This window comes from Palaemon carinicauda, chromosome 4, assembly GCF_036898095.1.
Source record: "Palaemon carinicauda isolate YSFRI2023 chromosome 4, ASM3689809v2, whole genome shotgun sequence".
NCBI lineage: Eukaryota > Metazoa > Arthropoda > Malacostraca > Decapoda > Palaemonidae > Palaemon > Palaemon carinicauda.
This window is the reverse complement of record NC_090728.1, coordinates 127660865-127669663: the sequence shown is the minus strand read 5'-3', so window position 1 is coordinate 127669663 and position 8799 is coordinate 127660865.

Here is an 8799-nt window from a genome sequence, read left to right as displayed (position 1 = left end):
CATAAATACATCCACACATTACAATAATAATAATAATAATAATAATAATAATAATAATAATAATAATAATAATAATAATAATAATAATAAAAATAATGTGAGGCACCTCGTATATCCACCAGAGAGTTGCTAATGCATCTTCCAGTGTATTTTGCATCTTCCAGTCTTGGATGGTCTGGGATGCATCTTAGTTATTTATCGAGCTTATTCTTAAACACATTTACGCTCATTCTTGATATGTTTCTTAGATGAGCTGGCAGCGCATTAAATAGTCGCTGCATTATCGATGCTGATGCGTAGTGGATAAATGTCCTGTATGCCTACCTTAGTTTTCCTGGTATAGTTTTTAGCACTATTAATCTATCTCGGCTTGCTCTTCCTGATATTTTCAGCTCCATGATGTTTTAAGTAATTCCTTCTATTTGCTTCCATGCTTGTATTATCATGTAGCGTTCTCTTCTCCTATCGAGACTGTACAGTTTTAAAATTGCAGTCTTCCCGAGTAGTCAAGGTCCTTAACTTCTTCTATTCTAATAGTATAGGACCTTTGTACACTCTCTATTTGTGCAATATCCTTTTGATAGTGTGGGTACCATATCACATTGTAGTACTCGTGTGTACTACGTACATAAGTTTAGTAAAGCATAATCATGTGTTCAGCTTTTCTTTTTATAGAGTGTCTGAATAACATTCTCATTTTTTCTTTACATTTAGCCAACAGTGTTGCTATTTGGTCGTTGCATAACATATTCCTATTTAACATTACACCAAGGTCTTTAATTGCTTCCTTGTTTGTGATTGTCTCGTTATTAGGTCCCTTGTATGCATATACCATTCCTTCTCTGTTTCCATAATTTATTGATTCGAATTCATCGGAGTCAAATACAGTCCTATTTATCACCACCTATTCATATATTTGGTTTAAACCTCTTTGTAGTGAGTTCCTATCTTTATCACAAGTAATTTCTCTACTTATTCTTGTGTCATCGGCGAAACTTCTCACTACAGAGTTTTTAACATCATAGTCTATGTCAGATCATAATAATACACAGCAGTGCAGCTAATACTATACCCTGTGGCACGCCAGAGATTATCTGATCTTCATCTGTTTTCTCGTCATTTGAAACCACTATCTGTTTTCTCTTTTGCAGGAATTCTTTTACCCATTTTCCTATTTTTCCCAAAAAAGTACGTTTTCTCATTATTGTCTCTAATATATTATGGTCTACCTTGTCAAAGGCTTTTGCAAAATCTAGAAAGATCACATATGTGTCTATTTCATTTATCATATTTTTGTATATGTTTTCATAGTGTGCTATCAGTTGGGTTTGTGTACTTTTTCCGGGCACAAAACCGTGTTGACCTATATTAAACAAATTATTTTTAACCAAATGATTCATTATTTTCTTTTTTATTACCCTCTCATACACTTTCATAATATGTGATGTTAGACTAACAGGTCTATAATTGCTTGCTTCTAGTCTTGATCCACTTTTGAAAATAGGGGTTATATAAGCTAATTTATGTTTAACATATATCTCGCTCATATTTACACTTTGTCTTAGCGGTATTGCAAGCGGCTTCGTGATAGTGTGTGCAGTTTCTATTAACAAAATCGCTGGAACTCCATCTGGTCCAGCTGCCGATCCATTTTTAATTTCGCTTATAGCCTTGACAATATCTGCTTCATTAATATCTATATCCATTAGATATTCAACATTTTCTTCTCTTATTTCTGTTTCATTACTCTCATTCGCAATTCTTGGCGTGAACTCACTCTTATATTTTTTTGCTAATATGTTGTATATTCCCTTCATTTTTATTCGTTAACCGTCCTTCAATTCTTAGAGGGCCTATTTCTAATCTCCCTTTTTTGCATAGAAGTGAAGTGTGTTTTTTTTTTATATATATATTTTCAAGTGTCCTTACTTTCTAAGTCCCTTTTTTCATTTTCTTTCGATTGTATAATCTTTTGTTCTGCATTTTCTATCTTACTTTTTATTTCCATCATTTTGCATACATTTTTTTTTCTTTTGCAAGATTTTTCTTCCAATTTCTTATTCTCTGAAATAAGATCCTTCTGTCTCTTGGTATGCATGTCTGTTGTTTATTGTTTTTTTTTTTTTCGATACATATTTTTCAACAATTTTTTCCAGTATTTGCTACAGTATGTCCGTATTTACCTGTTTATTATCACTTACGAATACATTTTTCCATTCTTTGTTTAGTTCTTCAATTATTTCTGAGCATTTTATATATTTACTATAAAGATTATATTTTCCATATTTTCCATATTCCTCACCCATATTCGGGTGGGGACATGTACATATCAAGGCGATATAATTCCTTTTCAGGTTTTTTTGATATCGTAGTGTCTCATTTCAACATTTTTACTAAATTTATGAATCAATTGCAGGGTTTCCTTCCTCCCCTTGCTTTGGAACGGACTATTAATTCTATGACATTGTGCTCTGAAACTCCCGTGTTATACACTATTATTTCTATAATTCACCTCATTCACAAATGATAAATCTAGGACATTTTCCTTTCCTTTTGGGATGTGGTTTATTTGTTGCATATTATGTTCTAATAGCATATCCTAAAGCTTTTCAAATTGCCTCTTATCTTCTACGCTACTATTACTCTCTTTATATATATATATATATATATATATATATATATATATATATATATATATATATATATATATATATATATATATATATATATATATATATATATATATATATATATATATATATATATATATATATATATATATATATATATATATATATATATATATATATATATATATATATATATATATATATATATATGTGTGTGTGTGTATATATATATATATATATATATATATATATATATGTATATATATATATATATATATATATATATATATATATATATATATATATATATATATATATATATATAACCACTTTCTTCTATCCGTTCTTTCCAATCCACGAAAGGAAAGTTAAAATCTCCGGATACGAGTATATTTCAGTCATTATGGTTTCTACATATATCATCTTTTTTTTTTCTTTTATTATGTCAAACTCCTTAGTATTTGGGGGTCTGTAAACTACAATATTCACTAGTTTTCCAAATTCAAATTCTACCGCAGTCAATTCACATTCTGTGTTGCTGTATTTTTCACAGACCTTTCCTTAATTTATGTCTCTTCCATATATTGTGGTTCCCCCTTGATTCCTATTTGTTCTGTCTGATCTATATGATTGGAAACCCTTTATCTGGTCATTACTGCCAGTCTCTTGGGAATACCATACTTCACTTATATTTAATATGTCTATTTTTTCAATTTGTGTTAGTTCTTCTAAGAACTCTATTTTCCTTTTAGAGTTACTCGTGACTAAACCCTGTGCATTCATCACTATTATGGTTTGTGTTTCATCCCCATTATTTGATATTGGTAATATGGATTTTCCCATGCTTCCTTCCTGATCTGATATGATGTTCTTTTCTTCATTTCCTGGAATTATGCCATTAAAAATTCCAGCTTTTCTATTATATTTGCCCTTTCGCATTATTTATTTTGTGTGTATAGCTGCTATTATCCCTATATCTGAGAGAAAATAGAATAGACATTCTCTCTCAACATTTTCTTTTCTCATTTCTGTTACATTATTCTCATTTCCAATTCTCGGCGTGAACTCACTCATATTTTTCTGCTAATATGTTGAATATTTCCTATTCTTTATTCGTTAGCCATCCTTCAATTCTCGGAGGGCCTTTTTCTAATCTCCCTTTATTCATCTTTTTTTAATAATATGATCATTTCTAATATCATATTAAAAGAGTTTGGTTGAAAATGGATTATGAAATAAAGTTAGTTGGGTAATCCAGTAAATATAGGTCACCGATCAAATTCAAAACTTTCTTATTGTTTTACTTGATCCTGCTATTGACGTTTTCAACAAGTCTTTGATCCGTTTTAAGCTGGAGAGTCGACTGGAGAAATAATGGTATTTCTCAGAACTCAAACACTATTTATAACGAATAATTTTTTATTGGAGACTTCCTGTTGGTCAATGTAAGGACAGAGTACATATCACCGACTTTGCCCATCTGCCAAGCCACACTCAGACATTAGTACAAAGTCATTTATAATGCTAGATAAGAAGAGCCTAGAAAATTATACTGTTCTTACTCACAAGGTACTGCCAGTGTATTGGTGTTGTTGAAAATGTTTTCTGTCTTTTTCTTAGTGTTTTTTGAGATGTTTAGATAGGCGTAAGGTGGTAATTTTAAAGCAGTTATAAGGATGAGTATGGGTGGGGACATGTACATATCAAGGCGATATAATTCCTTTTCATTTTTTTTTTTTATATCGTAGTGTCTCATTTCAACATTTCTACTAAATTTATGAACCAATTGCAGGGTTTCCTTCCTCCCCTTCCTTTCCACTAACCCCTCATTTTCTGTAATCGTGAGAACGCCAGCGTATCTCATAACTCAATTTTAGGCTTGCTTCATTGCTAATACACAAACAGCGACTGCCCAGAGATTTCGCCCAGAACACAAGTTCTAAGTAATATTATTCAAGGAGATTCGAAGTTGGTTTAGATTACATTATTTGAATACATTATGGTAAATAAAACCATTTATAAGTTAAAGAAAAGGGTTTCCAATAATTATTGCAGCACAATTATGACTCATATTTTTCATAAGTTATAAATTATAGTTGAAAAATACATCAAATTATTTCAATTCCATTGTAAGCATTTGCAAAGTTGCGTCTAAGAATTTAGATAGGGAAAACCTCATGGAATTTGAATTTGGCTACGATTAAAATATTTTAGCAGGCTAATATCCTAAGGAAAAAAAATGTATAGTGAACTCAAATATTTTCAAACAGATTCCCGACTAGCTTTTAATTCCTTTTGAAGAATCATTTTAGGATCCATTTCTATTTATTCTACAGAGGTTATTAAGTAAAAAAAAATCCATTAATATTTTTAATAATATTACTTCTTTTGTTTATTTGAATATCAATCATACATACTCATAAATACATCCATCCATTACAACAAGAGCATAGATCTGAAAGCAAAAGTACTATATCATAGTTTTACAAATAAATAACCCAGTTTCTGAACATTAGCAGTGTATCTTGATAGAAAGGCTCATTATAATAATCTAGCAAAAGAGAAAAAAAAAAGGTTTTGAAATTTCTTTTGAAGATGGAAGAGTTACTTTTAATTTGTAAAAAAAAAAAAAAAAAAAAAAAAGTATCGGAAAAGATATGTTCGATACATGAGTTTGTTTTATAACCAGTATTACAATTTGGTATTTGATGCTTAACGTTTCTAAATAGCTGAATCAAATAAATAGATCATGCTAATGGTGTTTAATATGCAGGTGTTCAATATGTACAAATCTATTTCTTGTTTCCTACGATTTTATGGATGTGGATAAAGTGAAAGATGAAAATAAGGGCAACTATCTAATTCCATTTTATTAGATTTTTAACCTTTCTTAGTCTTTCTTGCTTCCACAGAAAAAAAAACGAGACAAAATTTCACTGAGAGTAAAAGAAGAGTATAACTTTTAGTATAGATTACTCTGTATGAAAATGAGCTTTTCCTAGTTGAGATTTAGTACTACAATAGTTCTATTAAAGTTACCCTTCAAAGAATTTGTTTTTCTGAATGATTATTTCTAGTTTAATATTTTTAATATATGTCCTCCATATTCTTTTCTTGTACTTGAATTTGATCATTATCCCAGGATCTCGATATTGCTAAGAAAAAAGAAAGAAAAAAAAATAGCATCGAATGTCATATCGGCACAAAAAAAACTTATATGCAGCTTAATTGGTAGTTTCCTCTCTATGTATTAGCTATGCGATTAAGAGTTCTAGTTGAAAATTACATAGTTCAATATTCTTCTTCTTCTTCTTCTTGTTCTTCTTCTTCTTCTTCTACGTAGTTTCAACACATTTTTATATGAGTCCGTCGTAATGAACAAGTTGTCTCCATCGATTTTTATTTCGTGTTTCGTTTTCGTCAACACATTTTCATAGCAAATATTCCCTACACAATCATGCCATCTTTTTCTTGGTCTTCCTCTAAAATTTCAATATTAATCCTATAAATTAATTCCCTCTTGACTTATTTATTAATCTTGAATTTGACTGCAGTTGAATCGCAAATTCAATTAAAGTCAAATTTCATACAAACCTGCTCGAGAGATGGCCAAAGTCTCTCGCTTTCACTAGTAGTCATCCATCCAACGATTGAACATAGTCTTTTTGGATTAATTTTGTCGACAGAGAGAGGAAGAGAATAGCGGTCATTTCCGCCTGGAGTTGATTAATGATTACTCAATAACCTCCCCTAATATTACTTAACTTCACTGAATGGGAAGGCCTTTGTTGTTTGGTTGTTTATACAGCTTTTGAGAATAAATGTATATACCTTTATTCCAGACTTTTAAATAAGCTTTCTAAGGTGAGTTTTTGAATTTATGTAGGTTCCTTTGATATTACATATTTACATCAAACTGAAATTGGCCGTAAAACTGCGTACTGTACACTTACAGAATCATTAGCTTTAAACGATTTTTTTTTATTGAGTAACAAACTGAAAAAAAAAAAATCATCTATCATTATATTTACTGGGAGAGCTAGCTCCATGGAGCCAATTTGCCAAAATACAATTTGATTAACCAGATCTCAAGAAAAGTATAAAGACTGATTGGCTGTTGCTGCAAAAGCCTACGTTTATCTTATCCTTTTTATGACTCATAATTCAGATTCAAACCATCGAATTTGCCTATAAAATGTTTTTGCCTCGATATACCGGCCAAATAATGATATTTCTTGTAGTATTTGGATTGCCAAATTGTGTTGCAAAATAGAATACTTAACGACCATCCTGAACCAACCGCAACGGTAAACATGGAATAAACTTACTCAAATTGCATTACGGAATGTTTGTTCTTTTGTTTATTTGTGGAAAGAAAGGGAAACAGAAGCGGAGAAGGGAATTACAAGGAAGAACGATTCAACTAGAAACTAGAAATTTTCTCTTTAAAGATAAATTTCCAGAATTTCTTGTATTGTTCGGAGTAGTTTTGATTGGATTTGTGTTCTGGAAGTGCCAGGGCTTTTTAGAGATTTAACTGAAGCTTTTAATGCACTTTATAATATTTGACTTCATGCAAACACCGCAATCATATGTAAAGTTTTGGGATATATTTGTTGTGGGTGGAGGAAGATTTCTCTTTAAGAGTTGTTTTTTTATAATGCTCCTATAACTATTATAAAGGGTAGCTGAGCACTCTATTTGTAATTGAATATCCTATACTCATGCAAGGATTATGTTGAAATTACTTTGGCTACTCAAACGTACATATCATATAGCTGTACTATTGTTTATAATAGACATATATGTGCTATATTTTAAAAATAATATATCAAAACATCTCTAAAAAAGAAAGTTATAGGGCCCTTAGACTATAGACTGTCGCCATATGAATTACTTGTGAGTAGACTACATGCCTAAATAATGAAATGATTATAGCATATGAAAGCTTGCACGCATGCAAAAGAGCTTTCAATAAACAAGATGATATAGTTCTGGTCCGAAGACCTTTCAACTTCTGCCGTATGCATAAAAAAACAACAGAACACCTATTTCGTAGGGGAAGAGTTCGTAACAATTTCTGCATTAAGTACTTATTACAGTATTTTACTCACTAAAACCTGCAACAATGGATTTTCCCAAGCTCCAAAAAATGTATGTATTGCATGTCATATCCTATATGGGAAAGATTGATTGAGGTATAAAAAGAGAAATAAGAAGAACTAGGAATAATCTACGTAATCGGCTATAATATAATATCATTTCAAAATAAATATTCGGAAATCTTTACTTTTCACTTTGTGTTTTCTGTTTTATGTCCAATCTTTTTATCTTTTATCATATCTTGAATAATTAAGGGTATTTTACCACTCAAAATGAAAAAAAAAAAATCATACATAATCTAGTACACAATTGAAAAAGAGAAGAAACACGTGAGGGTATTTCTTTATTATAGTAATTCCACCTCACATCACCTCCCCTCACTCACACTCCGCCTCAACATAGCCAAGAAAATCAAAACACTTTCGGATGCAGCTAACCACAGATCCTCTGGTACCTCAGCAAGTCAAGCAGAATTCAATACTTGTGTACCAAGCGTTATAATTCATCCCCTTTATAATCTTCTGAAAATGTGTGTATCAATATGGATCGAAAACTATGGGTCAAATCGCCTTTTTACAAAATCTGTCTGAGATAACAGGAAAATAAATATAGTAGAAGGGTATTTGATAGAGAAGATAAACACTGTTGTACAATATAAACAACTCTCTCTTTCTCTCTCTCTCTCTCTCTCTCTCTCTCTCTCTCTCTCTCTCTCTCTCTCTCTCTCTCTCTCTCTCTAATTCAATGGATCAATCAGTGGAATTTTAGATGTTAAAATTATTGCAAAGGATTTTCTGTGGAAAAGGTTGACATATTTCTCGTTCTCTCTCTTGGTTAGATCAATGAATTGGTAAATGTATGATTGGCATGTTTGGAGACTCAGGGAACTTTGACATTAAGAAAATCCTAGCAACCACATACGATGGCAATCAACCAGCTGCTGCAACAGCTTATACATCTCACACAGATCATGAGATTGAATGGTTAATCGAATATCTATTACAAAGTTGTTATGTAGACGACAGCATATAATACAGTTAATATGTCATATATATTGAATAATAGA